Genomic DNA, 24,896 nt, shown 5'->3' with positions numbered 1-24,896 from the left:
AACAGGAATCACTAACAATGAAAATTAACTGAGCATCAATCAACATGAAAGTCCAACTCACCTTGAAACAATGCCTCAAACACAGGCAAAACTGAGATGTCCTCTGCCACCTATAACTTCATTAAACCAGTGAGGTTTTCCACTGAGTGTACTTGTCAAATACACAACAAACCCTTACTGAGTTCTCTGCTACTTTCAATAAGTGGCACCTCTTGGGACCTGGAATCTGCTGACACAGATGTTATGAAAGACTTTTTGTAGGATTGACGGCAAATAAAATATTCTGCTGCTTATTGCAAGCCTTTTGACGGCATAATTATGGGTATCCTTGCTCCAGGCTTCCTGTCTGATTCCCACCTGACAGACAGCCTCACAGATTTTATGCATTCAACATATGCATTGGCACTCTACCCCGTATTTCAGCATAAATCCAGGAATGAAACAGGCATCAGGTGACTGTCTATTCTGAATCTGTTGTACAGCTTTTAACATTCCTGTCTTTTCTGTGTTGGTACAGAAAGTCTTACTTTTGCCTCTCAGCTTTCTGAAACAGAAATAAAGGGCTGTATCACAAACATCAGAAACAAGAGATAAGAATCATGACTGAACCAGGGTGCTGTGTGTGTATATTAGTGTGAACAACTCAACGTATGTTTTTATTAAAGGTAGCTTAAAAGGTAAGGAAGAGAAATTAGAAAACCAGAGACTTCTCTTCATAAAACTAAAGCTTTAGGTTGAACACTAAAACACCTAAGGCTTTATAAAGCCTTCCATTTCTTTTATTTTCAAGGTGCTCTGAGAACAAAAGGCACTTAATAGAAATACACTGCTTTTTAAATGGTAGTGGCCAATGACAGACAATAACAACTTAAGGAAGGACAAAGAGTGCTTTTCTGTGAAAAGACAAGAACACCTCTGAAAAAAACCAGGACAATCTGATTTCTATGTGCTTATTTCAGCAGAATGTTCCAGTGTTAAAAATCTCCACTAAATTTCCATAGAGGAGTTATACCATTTATGGTCACGGACACCATCTTTAGCTTTGACTTGAAGCACACTAAGCTACTTTGCCTTATCCTTTGTAACATTAAGTGTGCAGTGAAGTATTCTTAGCCTCCTCTTAGCTAGCACTATTCTAGCAGTCAGCTTTCTACTATGTATCTCTCTTATCACATCCTCAGCTTTTTTTTACTTTCTATAGCTATTGCATCTTGATACCACTCTCATTTGTTGAACCTCTATCCTAGCTTTCAAAAATCCCTCTCTTTTCAAAAGAAGCTTTGTACCTTGTCTAATCATCACTTCCCACAGGCTCCTCTTAGAGCAACAAATTTCAGTGCTGATGTGCGAAGTGAAACACTCAGATTCCTGTTACACTTGCACAACCTGTTGAGATCCGAGGAAGTTGTACTGGTGTAACAAAGGTGAGTTCAGCTCATTATATTTGCAGTCCCAAAACCTTCCTTGCTATTTCTCTGAAGTGTATATCCTCAGACATCTTTCTTGCTCTCACATGCCATAGAGCCCTAGGGAGCAATCCCTTAGCATGGGTGCTGCTTAAAGTCAGCAGCTAAGAATGCAGTATAGAGGCTTTGCTTCTTCTGATCTTGTCCCTAATAAAACTCATATCTCTGCATTTGTAGTTACTTTCTCCTGGGTAATGTAAAAGCCTGATGACTGAGACTGTAGTCCTGACACCTTCTAGTAGAAGGTTTCAAAAATAGTGCCATTACACCAATGTTACTTTTAATGTAAGTGGCATGTAAAAGACAAAATATTGTAATATTGCATCCTAAGCCTGCAGAGAGCAGGGATAGATTCCCTTAAATCATACTGAAATCTGTAGTATTACTGTAAAAGGGGTGGAAAAATCCAGCTAAATTTTGACCTTTCAGAAACCAATGGATAAGCTAAAGAACTGCCTGAATATGTGGTCTGAAAGTGACAAGTAACATGTAATTCACAGTTCCCAGTTTATTTATTTCACCTGTACTATATGGTACTTGCTAATGTAGACAACAACTTTTCTAAATAAGAGCATTATTTAGGAGAGCTGATGTACAAGCATGGTTCAGGAAGCCCTGAACTCGTGATTATCTACATCTGTGGAAAAGGGCTTTACCCATGCTATTCCCACCTATGTTTGTGCAAATGAAGGCAATAACAATCCCTCACCTTCATCATGAGGGAACATATCACTCCATGAGGATGAAAAGGGAGAAGCTGTTGAGATTTCCTAGCTCTGAAAAATCCAAAATGAAACCCACATTTCTGCATTTTAAAGAACACTGCAATACCTCCATGGAAATAGCATTGCCATGCAGTAAGTAAAAGGCGGGGTGAAAGGATAATATCTCTGCTTCTAGGCTCCAGTGTTTCTTTCAAGTGATGAAGTACATCAGACACTTCATCCTATGTAAGCATGTTAGGCTGAGAAGGACAACTGAGCATCAATTAACAAACATGTTGGACCTACAGTGAATGAAATAAGGACCAAAAGAGCAGAACAGAAGTTAGTCACGGAGGACTAAGGTGCTTTACCAGGCCGTAGTTATCATCAATATGGCACAGGGTTGTAGCCCAATAGGTAGAGCAAACAATAGCAATTTTGCTAGTCATCACTGATTGGTATAATGCCATGAGGAATGACCAGCAGTACATGGGTTTTTAAGGCATCAAAGTACATTTGTACAGCAGGGATACAGTGCAACATCTCTCAAGAAGTACCACCACAGGGGTTATCAGAAGCAGGTTCCCTCACAAAGAAAGCATCCAGGTGCTGCAGTGAGAAAACCCAGACCTACATCACTGTCTCCATGGGAGTCCTAGGCCTGGAAAGACTCCACTGCAGAGATCCTCCAATGTGAAACCCCAGTGCTGATGGCTACCAGGCCCAGAAGGTGTTTGCCACAAACAGGGGTTCTCTTGGGTGAAGAGTCACAATTAAAAGGCAAAACAAATATCCGTGCATACAGCCTCCCAGAAACATTGGCACTTCTCGAAACCGACAAGACAAGGAGGCAGCACAGAAAAACAAGTGTAAATGAATTTCATTTTGCAGGGAAGCAGCAATGGCCAGAACACAGTGGCTAGCCCTGAACTCTTCCTTCAAAAGCGGAAAGACCTGCTGAAGAGCAAAATCACAAATGTCCAATCCTGTTAAGTGAGCTCACAGCAGGAGTAATTTTTAAAGTGAAAAGCATGCTCACTGTTCAGAGATACAAGCACGAGAATGGCAGGAGAATCTACAAAAAGAGAGAGGTGATGAAGAGAGACAGCAGGAAATCAAACTCCACTCAGAACAGCAACCTGCAAAGTTCCAGGGCAGTCCAGCCTGCAAAATAACAAATAAACTTCCCCAGGATGAATAAACCGCTAAATGCACTGGTAGGAAAAGAATGAGTTGTATCTACAGGTAGCTTATGGCCCTTTTAAATGGTAGCAGTTAGAAGTCTGAATGTGAATACAATCCTTGGTTTCTTTCTGTAATTCACATTATATATGCTTTTGTAATAGCAACATATGGAACAAGGAGTTTGGCTGCTCAGGAAAATCGTTATATTTCAAATAACCTACATCACCAACATAGTTTTTTCATTTTTTTTCTGATATATTAATCCTTTGCTGGAGTGGGTATCAATTATAGACCCAAATAACTGCAAATCAGACACCCTTGCATTGCATTACATTTATACTTATGTATAGTAAGTGAAGCAAAAAATTATTGTAATTTCTATCTTAGTCAGAAGGTGTCTGTTTAAGAAAATATTTTTAATTTGTAGGTGTTCTCACTGCCCACTTTCATTACTTAGGTGTAAAAATTGCTTCATTGCTTTCACATGGAGTATTAGCAATGAGTTGCCTATATTTTAGCTTTGAAATAGCTGTGACATTCATTTTAGGATTATCAAGCTTTGTTCCAGACAGGTGAAATAAGCATTTTTATTTTAGATTTGTTTTTCAACTTTATTGCCTTCACCAGGTTCAGAGGTAGCTACTGTACTCTTTTTCAAAATTTGAGATTGTCTAAATTTATTAGAGATAGGATCTTTGACTGGTCAGGCATGGCACATGGCCGTAAGGACTCAATTAGGAATTTAAAGGCACTGCTCAGAACAAGAAAGGTGGGTTAATTTCATTAGTATTGGCAGGCAGGTCACTGAGAAGTTCACCACAGGAAGAAGTCATTTAGGTAGTAAATCCTCACTGGTGTTTACTAGGTAAGCTTTAATTCCTGTCCAAAAGAAAAAGGAAGGATTTCTTCTGTTTCCAGTAATGAAGGTGGCTTTTAGGATTTAATGCGACCATATTTGGATTATAGGATGGTCAGCAGTTTCACTAGGAAACTCTGGACAAACCTGCCTAGGCAGTAACTTTCAGTAAGTACAGCACTGCCATGTCACGTCTGCTTCAAGTTCTTATTTCAGTAGTGGATGAAACATCAGGATTGCAAGGCAGATATGTGCTTGCTACAGGTATTTGTGAATTCTTCTAAAGGCTTGTCTTGATTTAATGGTAGAGAACTGCATTTATCTTACTGCCTCCAATTAACTTGTGCAAATTGCTTAGTAATCCAAAATTATTAAAATGTTCAAAATAATGACTTTGAATTTTTATTGTGGGCCGTTTTATTTATGGCCAGTTAGAGAATAATTCTGGCAGGGAAAAAATTGTGTGATGGTATTTTCTCAGTTCCCACAGGTGTGGTACTTTAGGTCGGTGTCTGTCTCTAGGTGTCCTCTTCCATGAATACACTGTGGGCAGCCGACCAAGCATGTCCCCACAGTATCTGGCATGGTCACTAGCAAGATACTTAGCAGTCTGTTAACAAGGATTCTACAGAGTCAAGTCAAGGGGTCAAGTCAAGAATAAATCCCTCCTGTTGTGAAACCCAGCAAAGCCACTGTGGCAGTGACTGGGAGTAGCAAATGCTTTACTGATTTCTAGTCAGTGGGGCTACATATTTCAGGACACCTGCAGGCACACTTGGACTCTTCCTTCTAACTGTTCCCCTTCGTGTTACTGCTGCCTTAGCTACAATAGCTGTCAATTTTCTGCTGCAGATGGCTAATCTGCTACTGCTGCCCTGCAGCAAAACCCAGAGAAGAGCTGATTTTTTCCCAAGAGTGATTTTCCAAGTAGCTAAAACAAGCACCCCAATTTGGGGAATTTTTAGGAGGGTTGCAAGCACAATCTATTGAGGTGGTTTCAACTGCACAGGAAGAACTGTCTCTACAGATGAAAGTGGTTGTCTCAGTGGTCTTCAGTGTACTGAATTTAAAGATGTGCTGAACTTTGAAATTACTGACATAAGCAATGGTGCACCCAAGGATATTCATGACCATTGCACCAATTTAGTGTGTGATCAAGATTTCGAGATTGCTATGATAATCAGGTTAGTAAGCATATGCCCAGGCACGTAATATGTCTGGCTTTGGAAATAGGCTGAACATGCAAATAAGCACACTTGTAAATCCATTGCTTTGTTTAAAGCACTGGAGATCACTAACTGTACTGTTCACTTTAACAGGCTAAGTAGTGCTCCTTCCTTCCTCCCTTCCCCCATCCTTCCCTCCCTCCCTTCCTCCCTTCTGGCCTCCAGGCCTCCCTGCCTTCCTGCCTTCTTGCTTTCCTGCCTCCCTTCCTTATTTCCTGCCTTCCTTCACCTCTTTCTCCCTCTCTTTCTCCTTTCTTTTTCTTGCCTGACTGCCTTCCCTCATTCCTTCTCTCATTCTCTTTCTTCCTCGAATAAGTTGTAGGCACCATTTTTTTCCAGAATGAGGTGGAAGACAAATCAGGGATGTAAGTATGCATGCAAACCTGTATTTGTACACACCAGAACACATATACATATATCATGTTAAGAAATACACATTGAAAGGACATGATTGTTTACAAAATCACACCCTTAAAACTTAGGAAGTGTTAGAATCAATTTTGCCTGTGCATGTTTAATTGAGTTCTGTTCTGGTTTGCATTGCAATGAGTGCTCGATTTTATGGCTACATGGTTTTTACCCACAGGTGCCTGGGATGGATTAGGATCACTTACTGGGCAGCTTTTCAATATTCTGTTTTATCTTGATAGTTCAGCACATGGCCCATGGCTTGGGTATTGCACTCTACTCAAGCTGTGTTCTGATACATAATTATTAATTTTATCAGCAGCTTTTTAGGGACAGTCACTGCTATTGTTTTCAAGTGGTTGGTGAATAGCGGTGAGTTTTGCTTTCCTGTCTAAGATGAGGGACATTGTTATCTTTATTTTCCAGGTGGAACAAAAAGACACAGAAAGATAACAGTTCAGAGGTTCCACTAATTTCATCCACCAAAGATCTTTGCTAAATACCTTTGTTGAAAGCTATTAGCATTAGCAGCAGCCTTTATGTGATCCAGTGCTAACAAAGTCTCTCCAGCAGCCATCATAGCTATTTGCTGACAGTGGAGACACCGGAGGCCTGAGCATCTCCTTTTGAGCAAATGTGCCACAGGCAGACACATTTGCTCATCCCCTCCACAGCAGATGATTTGTAGACAGCTAGTTCCCCACTCCCCATCCTTGCCTCCTCCTGAAGAGGGGAGTTTCATGCCCATGTCACCGAGAGCAAGGCAAGCAGGGGCTGTGCTGCCAACCCTAGTGACCATCCCCGGATGAGATAGCTGCTGGGCAATGCTGAGCACCTCAGTGGGGACAGTGCCCAGAAAGCATAGTCTCTCTGGGGAATTTGACTGCTTTCCTGTGCAAAGTGTGCTCAGACTTGATCTTGGGAAGGTGTGCAACATGGGCAAATTTGGGTTGATTTACACAGGAGTAGAAAAATATCTGCTAACCTTTCAAGAAGACAAGGCCCTGGTATATTTTTTCCTTAAACTTGTTCTTAGAAAAAAAAAAAAAAAAAGGACAGTCTGGTGTTGGATATAGCTTGCAGGAAAATCTGCCCAGAATACTTCAGCCCACCATGTTGAGGTCTAGCAAAATTGTTAGCAGATGAAGCAGGGAAATCCCGTATGACTTTACTATTAAGTAGTTGTAGTGGCCTTGCTGCTAATAAGAAGGCATATACACGCACATATGCGTGCACACACAGGCACTACGTGTGCATACACAAGCACAATAATTAGAAGGACTGGATGCCCTCTCATTTATTTTACTTGTTCTTTTCTGTAGAGCTTAATCTTGCAGACAGCTCGCTTTAATCCTGAGTGGATGGAAATGGCAGGAGTTTGTATAAAGTTGGTGTAAGTTTTCAGCCACTGAGAGCAGAACCCATCAGAAGGCAATGCTGAATAAATCCGGAGGAATACTATGACATTAATTGTGCACCATGCTGAGCATACCTGCTGCAGCAGAAGGTGACTCCAACCCCAGTGATGGATGAGATCCTGAATGAACTAGGACCTCCTCATGTTTCACCAATGCAGAACTGCTTAAAGCTTCATGTCGTGGCCTAATTCAAATTAATTGAATTCAAATGATAAACACAGAATCATACAAACAACTGGAGTACAAAGTGAACAAAGCAGTGCAGTCATTTCTGTTTGAAAATGTGATAACACCTTCAGAGGAAAAATCATGAGACATGGAGGAAAAAATGTCATTTACTTATAGAAAAAAAAGTCATTTACTTACAGAAAAAAAAAAGGCCTTTTTAAAAAGTGACCTACTGAATGTTGTGTATATTAATGATATCTTTATACATAAACTAAGGGAGTAATGCATGAATCAGTAAGGATTCAAATCCAGGAGTATGGTACAATAATTTAATCCTCCCAAGATACGTTGCCAATGTCAGTCCTGTGCTTTTTATACACATGTAAAATTCACTGGAAACCACCTTAACTAGTTTCTTTCTTATTAAACAGTCTTCCAAAATCTATAATTCAGTGAGACATTAAGCAGTTGGCATTTGTTGCTATACAATCCTGCTCCACAAACCCCACTGTGAATTCAGCAGGGCATTCAGCACTAGCCAGCCTTTGTTATCAGTAACTCTACATGAAAGAACTTGCATTTTCTTCCTAATGAAACAATCTGAAGAATAATAAGTTGTTCAGGATTTTAAAACCTTAGTTTGGATTCAGCTCTGAGATTTCAGTGCAGAGAACTGTTGAGATACTCTCAAATCCAGTGTCTTTCACTGCTAAATACCTGTAAATGCTTCTATCTCCTGCAGATGGACATATACAATTTATAACATTTAGACATCAATAGAGGAACTAAATTCTGAGAGGGGATCTCCAATATTCAATGAGCTGTCTATATATTAGGGAATTACAAGTTAAAAGGCAGACTAGACCCTTGGGTCTGAAGACAGTGAGCAGTATAGGCTGCAAATGCAAGGTAGAAAGATCAGATCCAGACCCAGCACCTCCCCATATCTTCTTAGCATGATCATTGCTTTTTAGAAGCCTTATTTTTTTTGGCAAATGATAACATGTTTTTCTCCTCATGCAGTTTACTGACTGGTAAGTCTGTCAGGGGTACTCTGATCACAGGCACTGGCTTCCAAAGACTCTTTGGACTCACTGTGCATTGAAGTCTCAACAGCTCCTTTAAGGCTACCCGTGAGTTTGCTTGGTGCCTGCCACCACTTCCTGGGTTTTGTCCAGTGAAGTGGCTAGCCTTGCTTCTAGGATGACCAAAGTGTGATGGATGCAAGTTGCTTTGGGGTGAAGTGTCCAGGCTGGATGTGGTGATGTGGGGCTGCAGCGCTTCGGAGCTCCTGGCACAGCAGGGACCATGCTGGGCTGTCACTAGAGCATCCCAGGCAAGTCCCTCTGGTTTCTGGAAAGATCAAAATGAGGATGATAAGAAGATGAATCAAAGCTATTTTAAACTGTGGCTTCTGCCCTGTGCTTCTGAGGCCATCCCCATACTGTCACTGTGCCCAAGGTGAGTCTCTCTCCATGCCCTTTTTTCCTTTCCGGTTATTTGCCCAAAGAACAGGGTATTTACTCTCTGCTATGACACGTAACACCCAGCTTGTTTCTCAGATTATCATTAAGCAAAGGGGTACGACATAGATTTTGGAAAACCACAGCCCTACCCCACTGCCTTGTATTTCATTGTCCATCTGCCTCTATCTTTTATCTTCTTCTGCCAAAGAAGAAGGGGATTAACAGGATCTCTCAGCATTGTGAGAGTAACATGCAGTGCCACATTAAGCTGGAGAAATTCTTTCAAATGGGAGAAATTTCAATTTAGCAGATAAAATACCATTTTGGGGAAGCAAGTGCTCTGAGTTTGGACTCTGCCAGTGGAAGAGAGGCTGTATCCCACAGTCGGTAATCTTAGGTTGAGATGGCACTGTTGCAACCAGGATGAGTTTTGCTGCTTATCTATAAATAGGCAGGCCAGAGACTTTTACTTTTCTGTGCTTGTATTTTTCAGCTTTTTTTTTGACTAGACAAATTATTGCCAGAAAAATATTGCTGAAATCATTGTCAAGAACCAACTGCAAGTATCTGCCTTTTACAGAAAATGCTTCACCCCTGTTTCTACTTCATACAAAAATATAAGGTATCTGATCTGCTCTTCTTGTTGCGGGACATCACATCAGAGCTAGAAACACAGTTTTATGGGGGGAAGGAAAGAAAAGGCAGCAAATTTACAAAAGCTGTTGCATGGGGTTTGTTTTGCACAGCATATTTTACCAGCAGAAGGTTTCCAGGCTGTGCAAAAATATGCACCATGTTAATGATCCTGATTTCTAATGACTTTTAAAATGAATTTTATGCTAGTGCAATCAGTTTTATTAACTGCTGAGCAGCAGTATTTGTGTTCACAATTAGTTGTGGAAGTACAAAGGCAGGAATGCAAGTAGAAGCTGGATTTAAACCAGCACGTTCCAATTAAATACATGGCTGATAACTACATAACTGGAGACTTGTAACATCAGCATTGTCAGAAAAGATCAGACAGGTGTTTGAAGACATGGCACGAAGGCAACTTGAGGGTTGAAATTCTGTACTCTGTGATGTCTGTGAGGAGAGCTGAATCTTTTCACTGCAAAAACCTAGTCTGTCAGGGTGAATGGGAAGCAAGGAAAAAGGCCACAGACTTCTGACAGTGAAGGGTTGCAAGGACTCTAAATACACCAGGCAGCAAGGTCTCAAGGCTTCGGTTTTGTCCCTTGCTCTAGAAAAAGAAGTTTTGTTCCCATTATGGAATACTGTGGAGACAGATTGTCAGCCCCTGTGTGCAATAATTACAACTTCAAACTATCTTGTTTGACTAAGAGTTCTTAGGAAGCAAGTTGCTAAGTGTATGAATTGCTCCTGCTGAGAACAAAGAAGAGTGCTGTATTTTAGGAGATGTTCCTAAATGTTAGGGCATAGGAAGGTGACATCTTTTACCTCAGAGAACAACTCAGGATCACCATGGCATTATCTGAATTACATTTTTTTTCTATGCCAATTCATGGAGTGAATTGTTCATTTGTGAGAACTCTTTTGCCAATCACTTTGTGTAGATCATTTGGTAAAGCATAGATAAGATGTGTGCAAAACATCCCACCAGACTGCCTGCTGTGGTGTGGGCTAATGTGCAGTTGTCCATCAGGAGACCCATCTCTGTGGTATCCTTCAGGAAGTGTAGTGGCTTTGAATAACCTCCAGCCGTGGTGGTGTTGTTGTGTGCTGGAGAAGAGTTTCCAAGCTTTCCAAATTTATGGATATGTGGGACAAGCAGTTCACAACATGTGTACTGTAGGCACCCCGCAGAGGTCTTCGTTTCCCCTTCATGCTCTTGGCCATGAGCAAGGCGATGGATGAGGACCCCTAAGTCACTTCCCAAGTCACTTCCCAAGTCACTTCCCAAGTTTCTGTCACTGCAGAACGGGAATCAGAGACCACTTTTGTAAGTCCTTGCTGCTGAAGCCAATCTTGACTTCCCTAGGTTGCTGAGTCTGAAGACCTTCATTCCCTTGAAGAATTCACATTAAGAATATGTCATTCCCATGAGAATAATCTTATTTCCTAGCCAATGAGGTAGAAAGAGTTTCCTGAGTTTATTATATATCTTGGGAAAAGAATGGGGAGAGAGATTTGGAGATGGAGGGAGAGCAAGGAGCCCTTTGGCCTATTCCTTCAGCCCCAGAATCCATACAGCAAGCATAGACATTGCACAACAGCAGGAGATACCAAAGTCAGAGAAAACACTGGCCAAATCTTTTCATGTCTGTCTATGTTTTTATCTGCATGTAGCCAGCTGAAGACACAAAAACCAGCTGGTTTGTTATTTCCTCAAAGAAGTGTCTATTTCTTGGCAGGGAAAACACAGGCTGACACAGTAAGACACACTCCACGCATGCCAGGAGCAGCAAGGAAATGGGCTTGGAGCAATGTCCATCTCCAGCAGTGAACATCTGTACTAGCCACTGGTGCTGCAGGGATGCGAGGGTAAGTGGAGGGGCAGCCTGTAGGCTTGGCACTGGGCAGGACACCTGCTGTCTGCTGCCTGTCCGTAGTTGGTGCTCCAGTCAGCCCAGTCCTGCTCCCAGGGTGCACAGGCCTCCCAGTGCAGGGATAAGAGACCGCAAAGGGGTCTTGTCCTCTATTCTCCTTTGAAACAGGGATTATCAGCACTAAAGATGCATGGCTGTTCTTTGGGACAGCTTCAGCATTCCTGTTTTATTGCCTCTCTGTGGAGGAGGCTGCCCAGCCCCTGACACAGTTGCTGGACTGACAGCAGTGGACTGACTAGCTAATTTTGCCAGGGGCTAAAGCAAGATTGATCAGGAGGAGTTAAGTCACTTGGCTGTTGATACAGACTGGATGGCATGGAAATGGCATGGTGTGAACAGAATATATTTTTAAAGCTGATGGCAATAGCTTCATTATCTTATTCCCTTGGCCTCCTGATCTTGAGGCCGACCCCTGTGTCATGGCAGAAAGAGCAAGAGAGGTTAACTGTGGAATTAACCACTATTCATTCAACCAGCACAGTTTCTGCACCAGAGAGACATAAACAGAAAAATGAGTGATTTTCAAGGAAAAGTGCTAGTGTGCATTCCTGGCAGGGTGAGGGAAATAAACGGATTTTAGTCCCCTTAGATTTTGGGCTACATTTAAGTGACTTTGAGGCACTTAGTCTGTGCAATTGGTTTAACAGGGGCAGCTCAGGAAATATTATCTATATGTCAGGGTTACATGACAATTAAACAGTTAATTTTTTATCTAAAAAAAGCTGCCCTGATTTTAAGAGCATCCTGTGTCTCAGGTGGTTAGCCAAAGGGCCCTCTTACGAAGCTTGTAAATGCATTGTGGAAACTTATTTGTCAGATAATCACACAACCAACAAAGGTATCACAATAGCCGGACTTCTGCAGTGCTTTGAGGTCCTCCCTGCAGATCCTGCTGCAGGGCAGAGGGGGAGTGGCTGAGGAAGTTGCCCATTCTTGTGAAATTTTCTGTGGTTTAGAAATTTTACTGCTGAAGAAAAAATGGACCAAGACAGAACTAAACTTGTTCCATAATGCAAGGCTGTAAAAATAGCTCTGCATTCACTTTGCATTGGCTGTCCCCCCCCTCCCCCTTTGTAATTCAAAATATGCTCATAGGAAACTTCAAGAGAAGCTGTCAACAACATTATCAACATCAGGAGAGACAGACAAACCAATGACACAGGACATAAATGGAAGGATACCACTGAGAAAAGCTACACAGATGGTTTTATAGATTAAAAAAGCTGGCATATCTAAAGCTCAGGATTGTTAAAAAAAGAGACAGATAGAGGGGGAGAGGGTGAGAGAGAGGAGTAACTTACTTCTTCAATCCTTCTGGTCTGATACTTCTGTAGGCCCCATCTGTACTTTGCAAGAATGGGTTTGTGCTTTTGGTTGCACTCCCAGCTTGTTCTTCTTGGTGTTTATAGACTATCCCAGATGTCAAGTTGTTCTCTGCAAAGCAAGTTGATAGCTCCTCACAGCAAGAATTGTTCTGTTCTAGGGCTCTGCTGAGGCATTTTGCATTTATAAAGTGATTTACAGTGCAGAGTAGTCCTGTGAGGAATGACTTTGCTGTTCCTAGGGCAGAGGAGAAGTAGGTCTCTCTCTTGGGCTGCCTGCCTATTAACTGGAACAAGCTCTTAGTTATGTTTGTTCATTCATTCCCTCTTTGCCTAAAATTAAATCACTTATTCTAGTAGTTCCCAAACCAGTCTCTTGTACCACATCAAACAGTGCTTTCTAGGGTGCTTTTCACTGAGCACTTCAGGAAGGAAATGTGTTCTGGGAAATTCTGGTAGTGTTATATTTGAAGAAAAGTTTTGGAAGAACAAACTGACTATCTCTTTCACAGGATTGCTGGTATTACCAGAGATTTCAACACACAGATAAAAATGGGAAGAAATACTCCACAAGCCTCCTAGAATATTTGCCCAAAATTGTAAGATTTCAGCAATTCTGACTTCCAAACAGACTACCTCAACAGAGCCATCTCCTTTCTGCTGAGTAATTTACGTTAAGTGGGTGCTACTTCTGGGCACTGAGTCCATGCCTCCTGGCACTATCTGACAACCCAGCTCTCCTGCTGGGTGCTGCTCCCAAACATCCAGCAGCTTCTCCTAGTGTCTTGCCCACAGTCCCAGACAACAGAAAGGCAATAAAGAGATCCATAATATTTTCTTCTGTGCCAGTCTGCTCCCTACTTTGGCATGTGCTGAAATTTCACTTTTCTGTCTGCAGCATTCATGAAAGTAATAAAACTGCTGCTGACTCTGGAGGTCTCAGGGAGTCACTGCAGGCACAAACTGTCCTTGCAGCATCTTGTATGGAAAAGGGGCTATTCCAGGCAGCTCTTCGTGGCACTCCATTTCATAACCCAAACTTAAGTAATGCTGCGTCTTTGCCAGTGTCTCTGTTTAAATGGTTGAGACTGGCAAGTGTTTGATGCAAAAAATACTTCTGCATGAACAAATGTTATTTTCTTTATGAGGACTAGACTGACATGAGCTTTTGAGAAGTAAACAGAGAGAAATGTATAGACAAGACAAATGGGCGGATGATAAAATTGGTCCTTTACTCTGAACTGTTTCTAACATAATTCAAAATAGCAGCTTTGGAAGATGGCACTTCCTTTTATAGTTCCTTTTCAGAAATAATAAGAGCAGTTTGCTAGAATCTTGGTCTAACTATTTAATCACTACATTACCTTTAAGCTAAGGTTTGCCTCCCATCATTAAGTAATTCACTCAAGGTAACAAGTGAAATAAAGTCAGAGGGATATAGTAGTCTCAAGACGTAAGCCTTATTTTACAATAAAGAACAGTGTGGTTAGTCTTTCTCCAGAGGGTTGGGTTTTTTTTGGTGCTTTCTTGCTTTGCTACAGCTTGCAGAAAACAGAGATTACAATACGCATTTGCTAATCAATATTAAACTAGTAGAGTAAAATGTCAGGGAGGAAAAAAATTGAAATCATACTACATTTCAACACCAACAGAGAAAATCCTAGCATTGTTAAATGGCAGCAATAAAACTAGCAATTGTTATTTAGTTTTAAGTAATGAACCAAATAAAAAATACAGAACTTGCTACATTGCCTTCCAAATGGAGCTTATTACACTGCTGCTTGAATGTTTGCACAATCTTTAATTTAAACATTTTCTCTTCAGGTCTTAATAATAGGCATGGGTAGTTGTAATTTACTTCCTCTTCAAAGGCAAAAAATGAAAGAGGAAAACAAAATGCTTTAACAACTCACATGTGAGCAGAAGTAGCTCATTCAGCCAGAGGAGGCTGGTAGGGCTGAAAGTCAGAGAATTTCACCCCGCGATTTATCTTTCAGCCAGGTAAGGGCACGATTAGCATGTGGGCTCTCCAAAGCTGCTCCCCCAGTGAGAAGGAAGAGCCATTCATCACTATTTACTGGGCCTTTGTTCTGCTGCAAACCCTTGCAGAGAAGAAAAAACAGAGTAATTTTTGTTTCTCAAAAGGATACCAACATGCAACCTCATAGATGCTTCAAGGATTTTTTTTATTATTATATTTTAATATATAAGCAACCAAGGAAATTATTTAGAGGTGAATGTTAATATATTCCACTCCTCGTGGCCCACAGGATTCTCAATTCTCAGTTCAGTTTTTTCATTATGCATCCTTTGTTTCTGGAATTACTGTGATAGTTTACTGGTTTGAAGGATTTTACAGTTGCAGCCATAAATAGAGGCAAATCTTAACCTTGAAACTTGAATGACAAAATAATCCTATTTGAAACAACTCCTCAGTGGCACATGGAGGGGAAAGAAATAAATTAATTCTTTTTTTTTTTTTCCTGTACATGACTACCCCTACCTCAAGCTTCTTTTTAAAATTGATCATCTGATAAAATACCAAATTTTAAAATCCTTGGTTGACTTTTTTATGAAAGAACAGAGGTGGGTTAGGGTATTTATTCCTGGCCTTGGGACTTGTGATTCCATGACCTTTTGTTTCCCCTCTCCTTTTGGGGCACTGGTGCTTGAATGCAGGCAGAAATCTTTCTGAAAAGCTTGGATTCAGATGCTCACCTGCAAGGTAAATAAGGACATTTTCCTCTTGGGCCGTATTTGATTTCTTTAAACATTTTTGTTCTTTGGTTTCTGCTGTGCTCTTGCAGTGAAGCATGGCTTGTTATTCACCCTTCTGCACTGGAGGCAGAACACGAATGGAGGGGCTGCTCCTTTGCAGGGCACACAGCCTCTGTCTGGACTCCTGCCCGCTTGTCTGAGTGGCTGTGATGGTCATGTCAAGTTTGGGAAGTATTATTTTAAGAAGGCTGGAGGAGCAGAGGAACCCCATTTCCAGCCTGGGACTGGACTCCCACCTGGGACTGAATCTAGCTCTTGTCAGTCTTGGGTAGCCAGGAGATCTCAGCCTTTTCCTTCTGTGACTCACAGCATGGCTTTCTGTGATATATGTAAAGCTAGAGTGACATTTAATAGGTCACAACATACAGAAGGACAGATTAGTGAGTATCATACGACATTTAGAGTTAATTTTTATTGTACCTACTACCTTTATCCTTCCTTGTAGGAAACTCTCCTGATCCCATCTGTACTAAAAATAGAATAAAAGAAGAATGTCGTTAACACAGTGAAATAAATCAGGCAGCACAATATAATGCCTTGAAAGAACATGTTCAAATAATGAGGCCCAGACTCGCTGCACCTCAGCAGCCTTTAGAGAAGCTGAGACCTGGCACACCCTTCTGTGGGGCAGCTGAGGACCCCACTGACCTGCACAAACGCGATGGCCCTTGGGCTGAGATCCTGATATACCCCTCCAGGGATTTACATATGCATTGAGGGGTCCTCTGGAGCACGCTGATATCTTTTTTCCAGGTGAGCAGAAACCTTCAGGACAGGACAGATTTCTGTGACAGCTGATATTAAAAACCAGGAGCATGTGACAGTGACATTTGAAAAATGCATCTTGAAATGATGCTTTTGCAAGGGAAGCTGTGCTTAGTAACAATTATTATGGAAAGGAGTCTATTAGAGGTCTAGCACAGCTATATGGTACCTGAGGTAAGATAGCATTGCTGGAATGTTATCAGTACTTGCACCTAAATATTGTTTTTTATCCTCCAGGATCTGTTTTGGATAGTCTCATACAACCACTTTAAAACATATTGACATTATACTTTTTTCCAGATTAATCTAGGAAACAGCTGAAAACACAGTATTAATTTCTGTCTTCCTTATTTGTTGCTCATTCAAACTATTGGTAAACCAGTAATCTGAAAGATTGAAGAGGCTGGCTATAAGAAATTAGGATAGGAAATTGTTTTCCAAACTATGCTGCAGACTTTCTCCTCAATCAAAGTTAGTTAAAGGAAAAAAACAATTAGATATTATTTCAGCCTGAGTGTATACAAGGCCAAGAGGCAGTTATTGCTACCAGCAACAAGACTCCTGGGATCTATCAAATATTGAATGTTGAAGGCAGACCCTTTAAAATCTAGGAGCAATTAAATATCCAGAGTATAATTTGGAAGAGACGAGAAATTTCAATTATGTATTAACATTTAAGGAAGGTTGCCTATAGTTATGAGGGATGGAAATGTTGACGAAACAAAGCTAAATTGGTATGGGAGATCGAGAAAAGTGAATCCTAAATCTAACTGGTTACCTAATGAAATTCAAAGGTATTATGTGACTGTAGATAGAAGAGAGCATTGTAAGAAAACTAAACATCAGGTGTTTACTGTTCCGAGAGATAATCTAACTTAGGGAAAATATACACACACACATGTACTTATAAATAACTACACAAAACACAGGAAGCTTTAATGATAATCTGTCATCAGCACTAAAGGGGAAGACTTGCAGCCACATCAGGTAACCAGGAGTGTGTGGGCCACATCTGGAGGTCCTAAACCAGGCTGCAATCATCATAATTTTCCTAGTAATTCATTGCTGCTTTGTAATCAAGGACTATTGTGTCGTCCAGGCCAAACCCAGGACATAAGCCAAGGAATTTCAAACAGTGTTTTCTACATCTTAGGATCCTTCATCCTTGCTGTAGAGCAGGGGATATTCCTAGGACCTCCGGCCAACCAAGTAGGCACTCAGCTATGCAATCATTTCACAATGATTTCAGGAGATGTTAACACATTCCCCTAAAAGGAAAGTTAATCTTATTATTAACTATGTAAGCAAAAAAAAAAAAAAAGGAGAAAAAAAAAGATATGAGAGTTTCAATATAGCTGATAAAATTTAAGTCTTCTGCCTTTTGGAAAGCGTTTTTGAGTCTGGCTCAGATTAATCATGATCAAAATGCATTTTTGTCCTCAGGATGCAGGAGAATTCTTTTGTCTCAGGCCTTTGCTCAATGACAAAGGTCAGGTCTTTGCATCTACAGATCTGACCTGCGGCTGCAGAAGTGCTCAAACAAGAGAATGAGGAAAGCAAGGAGGAATTATCTGCAGCTAAAAGGCAAGCCTCTCAACACAGGTTAAAGCATTTTTGCTTTCAGCTGCTGCCTCTCATCTCATGTTTTCTGATCTAGCATCTAGCTGACAGTCAGAGTCACCCTGCAAAATGAGGCATAACAAAGCCAGGAGACAGAGGGAAATCGCTTCCCTCTACATTAGTGGCTTATGCTCAGTGCCAACGAGGAGAGGAAGGCATTGGCTTGTTGTCTGAAGGCTTTGTCCCTTGCTAGGTAAAAGAAGAACAGCCTGAAGGTGAGAGCCTTGAGAAAAAGTCTGTTATTTACAGGGGCCACAGAATAGGAAGGGCAATTGCATATTATGAAGGAAAGGACCCCCTGCTTGATCCAGGAGGAAGGCAGAAATGCAATCTTGAATGAAGGCTTTCCTTGGAAGGAAAAAGCAGAAGAGGCTGGTGTTCCTGCTTAGAAGATAAGACCAAAAGGAAAGACAAGACCAAGAAAGAGTTGCTCGGTTAGGGAGGGAAAAATAATCATAGTGGTAGAAATGAAGCAGTATGCACCATGAGAGCAAGCACTAAATGTAGAAGGTGAATGAAAGTCTTTAAGATAGACAGTGAGACTCAGTGCTTGTTACAGCTAATGCCAAACAATATTAATTTACTCCACCAGGTATTAGTGAATATTAATATTATGTCATTAGCAAGCTTTCGGTACCACTGCCAGTATGTTATGCCTTTTCTGGGATGAAATAAAAGAACTCAGTTTCTAGCCCTACTAATTTTATATCTTTTATGAGCAACACATTTCTTTTTAAAAATAAAATACAGCATGTAAAAGTAGTAATTTACAGCTAAAGCAACTATTTTCTGGTGTTCTCATTAAGCCTATTTTATGCACCTGTCTTCTATTCACTCTTTTGAAATTGTAGACCACAAATAAGAGTGAATAATTAGCCATAATTATTGTTTCTTTGTAATATTTTAGGATGTTGAGAAAATTTCTTACGTGAGGATGTCCTTTGTGAGGAAGGAAATATTCATAGTGATGCTGAAGCTTATGACTCGAACCTGCACATCGACAGTAACCTGCAGTGAGGAGGGCAAGAAAGAATTAAAGGGGTGCTAGTCACAGCAGATTTCATCAAGGACAAATCCCAATATGGTTTAATCACTGCTCAGTTTTAAATACTTTTTGTGAAATATTTGCATTTTTATGTCTGTTATAGGCTTCAGTAGTTACTACCTCTTTGATTTCCCAAATTTGCTATAATAGTGTTATGTTTAAATACATCTGTATGTATAATAATCTTTAACATTGCTGATCCTCTATGTAATGAAGTAGACTTTTTGCTGTTGTAAATAGGACTGATGTGTGATTAATAAACTGAGCCAAAGAGTATTGATACATGGAATTGATGTAAACCAGGTTAGAGGAGAAGCTAATTAACATGCTTGAGTGATTTGCAGTCTAATCCTATACAAAACATTAGAAACCAAACTTGTGAGTACTGAAAAAAATAAATCCCAGCTGAAGTATTAAAAGCAATGCTTCCAATTCTGCCACGGTTCGTCCCCTTAACTCCTCTTAATATTACAACAGGTATGATTTTGCAGACTAGATGTAAGCATTAGTATTTATTTTAAAACTGGATTTAATGTGAAATCTGTTTTTCACAAGGATTTTTTAAAAGAAATGAGTGGATTTCTCCATCTATTTGCAAATCTAAACTATTCAATTCAAACAGTAACTGTGACGGTGTGAAAAGCTATTTACAGGTCTGCAGCCATCTCTGGTTTCATCAATTTGTTTTTCAGTCTTTGTTGTTATTTCTTGTTTCTTATGGATCTCCTGGGACAGCTTCTTGCTTGAGGAGAGAATGTCAATAGCTCATTCGTCCTCCAGGATGTTTCCTCGCAACAATGAGCTTACTCCCCAAATTTAATCTAGTTCTTTTGCCTCTTTTCTGTAAAATCAAGGAAAGTAAGAAAAGTTATTTCAGGAAACATGAACATCATCTGAATAAGTCTGCTATGTAATAACAGCCTGGTTTTGCTTGGTTTCTATAAAGGGATATTAAAATAGATTATAACTTCCAAAAATCCATTAGTGAAATTCCAGGCCATTTTAGACATTAAGTTCACAGTACTGTAGATGCTAGGCAAAGTTCATCTGAGAAGGGCATTTTGCTTTGTTTTTGTTTTTAATCCACCAACATATTCATTGAACTTGTAATTAAATCTTGTGTACCTGTAGGTTAATCTGCTGGAATGCTTATTTAAGAACTAGTTTCTATTTATTTTCCTGGGGCCATAAGATATTTCTTAGCCCATGCAATATGAGGATGCACTGTGACGTTTATAGTACTGTATTAAAAACAAAGGTAAGGAAGTATGAGCATGAATGCACAAAAGAATTTTCGTTCTAGATGTGTTCTAGAGAGGAATAAACTTACATTAAGTGGAGAGTTTAATTTTTCTATGATATAATATATGGGAAAGGCATCTGTTCTTTCTCTCTTTACCTGCAATTTATAAGAAAAGATAGTTTCTTTTGTTTGGGGTATGTCTACCAGGGGAAATTAACTATGATAGCTCTTCTGGATTAATTCTCCACACACTTAATATCAAACAGAAAAAGGGCATTCTTATTCCAGAATTAGAGTGTATACATAAGGGAAATAGTCTTGCAAGATTGTTCCACATTCTGTTCATGCCTGAATTTAATCATCATTCATTTCCTTTCAGGCATCCTGGAAAAACCCATTCTTTTTGTTTATAGGAAAAGGGCTTAGAACCACGGAATGGTTTGCGTTGGAAGGGGTTTAGAGATTATTTAGTTCCAACCCCTCCTGCTATGGAGAGGGACACATTCCACCATTAGACCAGGTTGCTCAAAGCACCATCCAAACTGGCCTTGAACACTGCCAGGGATGGGGCAGGCACAGCTTCTTTGGGCAAACCCAACCCCTCAGTAAAGAATTTCTTCCTAACATCTAATCTAAATCTGCCCTCTTTCAGTTTAAAGCCATTCCTCCTTGTCCTGTCACTATATGCCTTTGTAAAAAATCCCTTTCCAGCTTTCTTGTAGGCCCTCTTTAGGCACTGGAAGCTTGCTCAAAGGTTTCCCCAGAGCCTTCTTTTCTCCAGGCTGAAAAGCCCCAAGTCCTTCTGCCTGTCTTCTGCCTGTGCAGGACCTTGCGCTTGGTCTTGTTGAACTTAACGAGATTTGCAATTGCCAATCTCTCGAGCCTCTCAAGGCCCCTCTGGACGACATCCCTTCCCTCCAGAGGGTTGACTGCACCACACAGCTTGGTGTTGTCAGCAAACTTGCTGAAGATGCACTCATTCCCACTGTCTATGCCATTGACAAAGATGTTAAACAGCTCTGGTCCCAGTACAGACAGTTTTCAGGAGGATCCGTTCCACGATCTTGCTGAGCAAAGAGGTGGCACTGACTGGCCTGTAGTTCCCTGGGTCTTTTGTCCCTTTTTAAAAATGGGGGTTATATTTCTGCTTTTCCAGTCAGTGAGAACTTCACCACACTCCCACAACCTCTCAGATATGACCGATAGTGGCATACCCATTTCATCTGTTAGCTCCCTCAGGACCCCTGGATGCATCTCATCAGGTCCCATGGACTTGTACCTCTTCAGGTTCCTTAGAGAGTCTTGAACCTAATCTCCTACAGCAAGCCGTTCTTCATTCTCCCAGTGTCTGCCTCTGCCTTCTGTGACTTCCGAAGTGTGGCTGGAGCACTTACTGTTGAAGACTGTGGCAAAAAAGTTACTGACTACCTCAGCTTTCTCCATATCACAGGTAACAAGGTATCCTGTTTCCTTCCAAGAGGGCCCACATTTTCCCTATTCTTCCTTTTATCACTGATGTACCTATAGAAACTTTTCTTGTTGCCCTTGATGTGCCTGGCTAGACTTAACACTATCATTAGGGCTTTGTCTTTCCTAACCTGATCCCTGGCAGCTTCAACAATTTCTCTGTATTCCTCCAAGGGTACCTGTCTCTACCTCCACCCTCTGTAGTCTTCCTTCTAGTGTCTGACTTTGTCTAGGAGCACCTGTTCACCCACTCAGGCTTCCTGACATTCTTGCCTGAATTCCTCTTTGTCAGGATGCCTTGCTCCTGAAATTTGAGGAGGTGATCCTAGGACATTAACCGGGTTTCCTGTGCCCGTTTTCCCTCCAGGGCTTTATCCCATGGTACGCTACCACACATACCCCTGAAGAGGCCAACATCCACTCTCCTAAAGTCCAGGGTAGCAATCTTGATGTGAACCCTCCTCCATGTCCTATAAGGCTGCACCTATCTGCTTCTAGAGGGCCTCATCCACTGCTTTTCCTGGTTGGGTGGACTGTAGCAGACCCCCACTATAATGTCACCTGTCCCTGCCCTCCCTGTAATCCTGACCCATAAACTCTCGGTTCATCCATCCTCAGGCAGAGGTCCATGCACTCCAGCATAACATAGAGGATAATACCCCCTCCTCATGTCCCCTGCCTGTCCTTCCTGAAGAGCCTATATCCTTCCATTCCAACACTCCAGCCATAGGAGCCATCCCACCACGTCTCAGTGATGGCAGCAAGATCATAGCCCTGCAGGCATGTGCACGCCTCTAGTCCCTCTTGGTTATTCTGTATGCTTCATGCATTTGCATAAATGAAGCTGACTTGGTGGCTGGAGTGGCTTAAATCTCTGTGCTCCTGCTTCAGGTGCTGACCTGCCATCACCTTCCAGGTTCTGGGCATCTCTTGCTGGCACTGCTATCAAACCAGTAGGAGTAGGATTGAGGTTTCCCTCACCCATCAACTTTAGTTTAAAGCCTCCTTCACCAGCTTTTTAGTAGTTTCTCTGAAACGGGGTCTGAACAGTGAGAAAAGGAATATTACCTGTCTATTTATTTAAACTTTCCTTGTATTTGCTACTACAGTTCCTATCTGGTTATACTTCTGGAGTTATTTGGCATCAGGATGCTTGGAGCTGCATACAAAAGACATGAGGTCTGCTGCAAACCCACAAAAAAAAAAAAAAAAAGAAAAAGAAAAAGTAAGTAAAAATTGTTCCCTGCAACAGATATATAATAAAAAATATTAAAATCATAGCTGAAGTTTGATGTGATAGTAATGCAGAGCAGCTGAAAGTGTGACTTCCCTGTCCACATCTGTCCATATCTGTAAAATCTGTGTAATTGCTGAAGCTTTTATCTTCTAGACTCTGACAGACTCTTTCTCTCTGTGTTAACATAAATGACTACCTGGAAGGGGCACCAGATTCTGATATTAGTTACATGATTATTGTCTAGCAGTTTATAGCTAAACCCAACTTTCCCTTCCCCTTTTCTTGCAAACAAAAAGCCTCTAAAAACCTATGGGAAATCAGGTGAGAAACTATATTAAAGAAAATCAGTTCATATATATACAGACTAACAACCTTTTGACCTTTCTTGCCAGAATACACACGGTAAGGGTAATTGCCAGCTCTGTTATTTGTTCTCATTCTATTAAGTCTGTTTTTACAATAGGTGTTAGAGATAAGTACTCTGATGGCTATTTTTCCAGATGTCTGGTTTAAATGTACCATAAAACATACTAGATGATGCATCCATTAACACCATATAGTGCCGAGAATACCAGATTAACTTTAACCACTTTGTTGAACGGGAAGATGTTTCTAAATTGTGTTTGTTTGGATTATTCATAGCAAATGGAAAAAATTAAAATTGAAATAATTAAAGTAAGATTTCCTTCTATACCAGTTTATTTTTTTTTCTTTATTTTCTTTTTTTTTTTCTTTTTATTTTTTTTTTTTTTTTATTTCCAGGGAGCTTTCAGAGTTAGAATTATCAGGTTTGGTATTTCTGGTGCTATGCAATGGAGTGAATATGTTCGTGGTTCCAGAGTTGGAAAGAAGCATAGATTTTCTGCCTCTCTGCCCTCCCTACTCCCTCATTATGCACAGATACTCTCTGTCCTTGCACGTTGAGCTATTGTATACACAAGGTAAATGCTCAGAGCCATGATGGGTGCATACAGTTGTTAAAAAGACAAGAGTTTTTCTGTGTTTTCAGGATTGCTGCTCCAAATTTTCACTTTTGAAAGTCTCATGTATCCCAAAAATAACTGTTGGACCTACACTGTGGAGAAACAACTCAGACTTTTAGTCACTGAAAAGACTCAGTAGTCTTTAATTCTAAGAACCCATGATGCCTTTTACGAAGCACACTTTTATATGTTCTTGCAAACATTGTCTGTCCTTTTCTGCTCTCCCCAAATATCACTGAATGCTTCATACTTTCTGTATGCATTGCTTTATTGCCATTACCATCATCTTGGTTATGCCTTTCAGCTTTGGTGTTCTGCTCTGCCTTTTTCTATAACTCCTAAACAATAGTCTCCAGCTATTTATTCCATTCCTTTTTTTTTCTTTTTACCCCTTTCTTGTATTTCTCCTTTCTATCTTTCCACCAAGTATTTTGCAACAACAACAGTATCTGATTAGTCCCTGTGATTTCCTTTCCTAGTAACTTGTATAGAGAAAACATACTTTGACAGATACTTCAGGCAGATAATGAGGATTTTGGAGATGGCTGGTCATGTGGTGCTTGAAATCCCTGCTGTAACGAATAACAGCCTTTCTCCAACTGGATGCGTTCCATTTCACTTTGTTTAACTGTCTGGCTCAGCTTTGCAGACTATAGAGTAGGACTGAGTTCCTTTGAAAGCTTTTCAATTAGCACTGTGCTCCCAAACCAGCAAAGCAAAAATGTATCAGAAGGGAGGTGAGGGGAGCAAACAATTAATTTTATTTCAAAAGCCTTAAAACACTTTGGTTGCTTAGCATAGCAAGAAACATCATTTGAATGGAGCCTAATGAACTAATTTTGACAATCCTGTGCTTGTCAAGCATTGTTTTTTTTCCCCCCTTTAAATCGATACAACACATTGCTTTTATTTCTAAGCAGTGAGCAGAAATAAGTGAAACATTTTAATTGAAAACTGAGCTCGTATATTCAG

General features: G+C 40.6%; 2 long non-coding RNA genes across 3 annotated transcripts in view; both read left to right on the top strand.

Moving 5' to 3' along the window:
- LOC134159863 (uncharacterized) overlaps positions 1-5,514 on the top strand; it is a 36,034-nt gene extending 30,520 nt beyond the window's left edge. Inside the window, exons 2-3 of the long non-coding RNA XR_009963334.1 lie at positions 1,312-1,424; positions 4,322-5,514. This is a non-coding gene — a long non-coding RNA (uncharacterized LOC134159863). The remainder of the gene's footprint in view (positions 1-1,311; positions 1,425-4,321) is intronic.
- A 10,391-nt stretch (positions 5,515-15,905) lies between these two features.
- Positions 15,906-20,334, top strand: LOC134159884 (uncharacterized). Of its 2 annotated transcripts, none has more exons than XR_009963345.1 (2): positions 15,906-16,503; positions 18,857-20,334. It is a non-coding gene; the product is annotated as an uncharacterized LOC134159884 (long non-coding RNA). The 2 variants fall into 2 exon arrangements; XR_009963344.1 differs by lacking the exon at positions 15,906-16,503 and adding an exon at positions 17,645-18,541.
- The last annotated feature ends 4,562 nt before the right edge of the window (positions 20,335-24,896 follow it).

This window comes from Pezoporus occidentalis, unplaced genomic scaffold (assembly GCF_034315485.1).
Source record: "Pezoporus occidentalis ecotype Australia unplaced genomic scaffold, CSIRO_AGI_Poc_V1 ctg152, whole genome shotgun sequence".
NCBI classification, from domain to species: Eukaryota; Metazoa; Chordata; class Aves; order Psittaciformes; family Psittacidae; genus Pezoporus; species Pezoporus occidentalis.
This window is presented reverse-complemented; position numbering and strand designations above follow the sequence as displayed.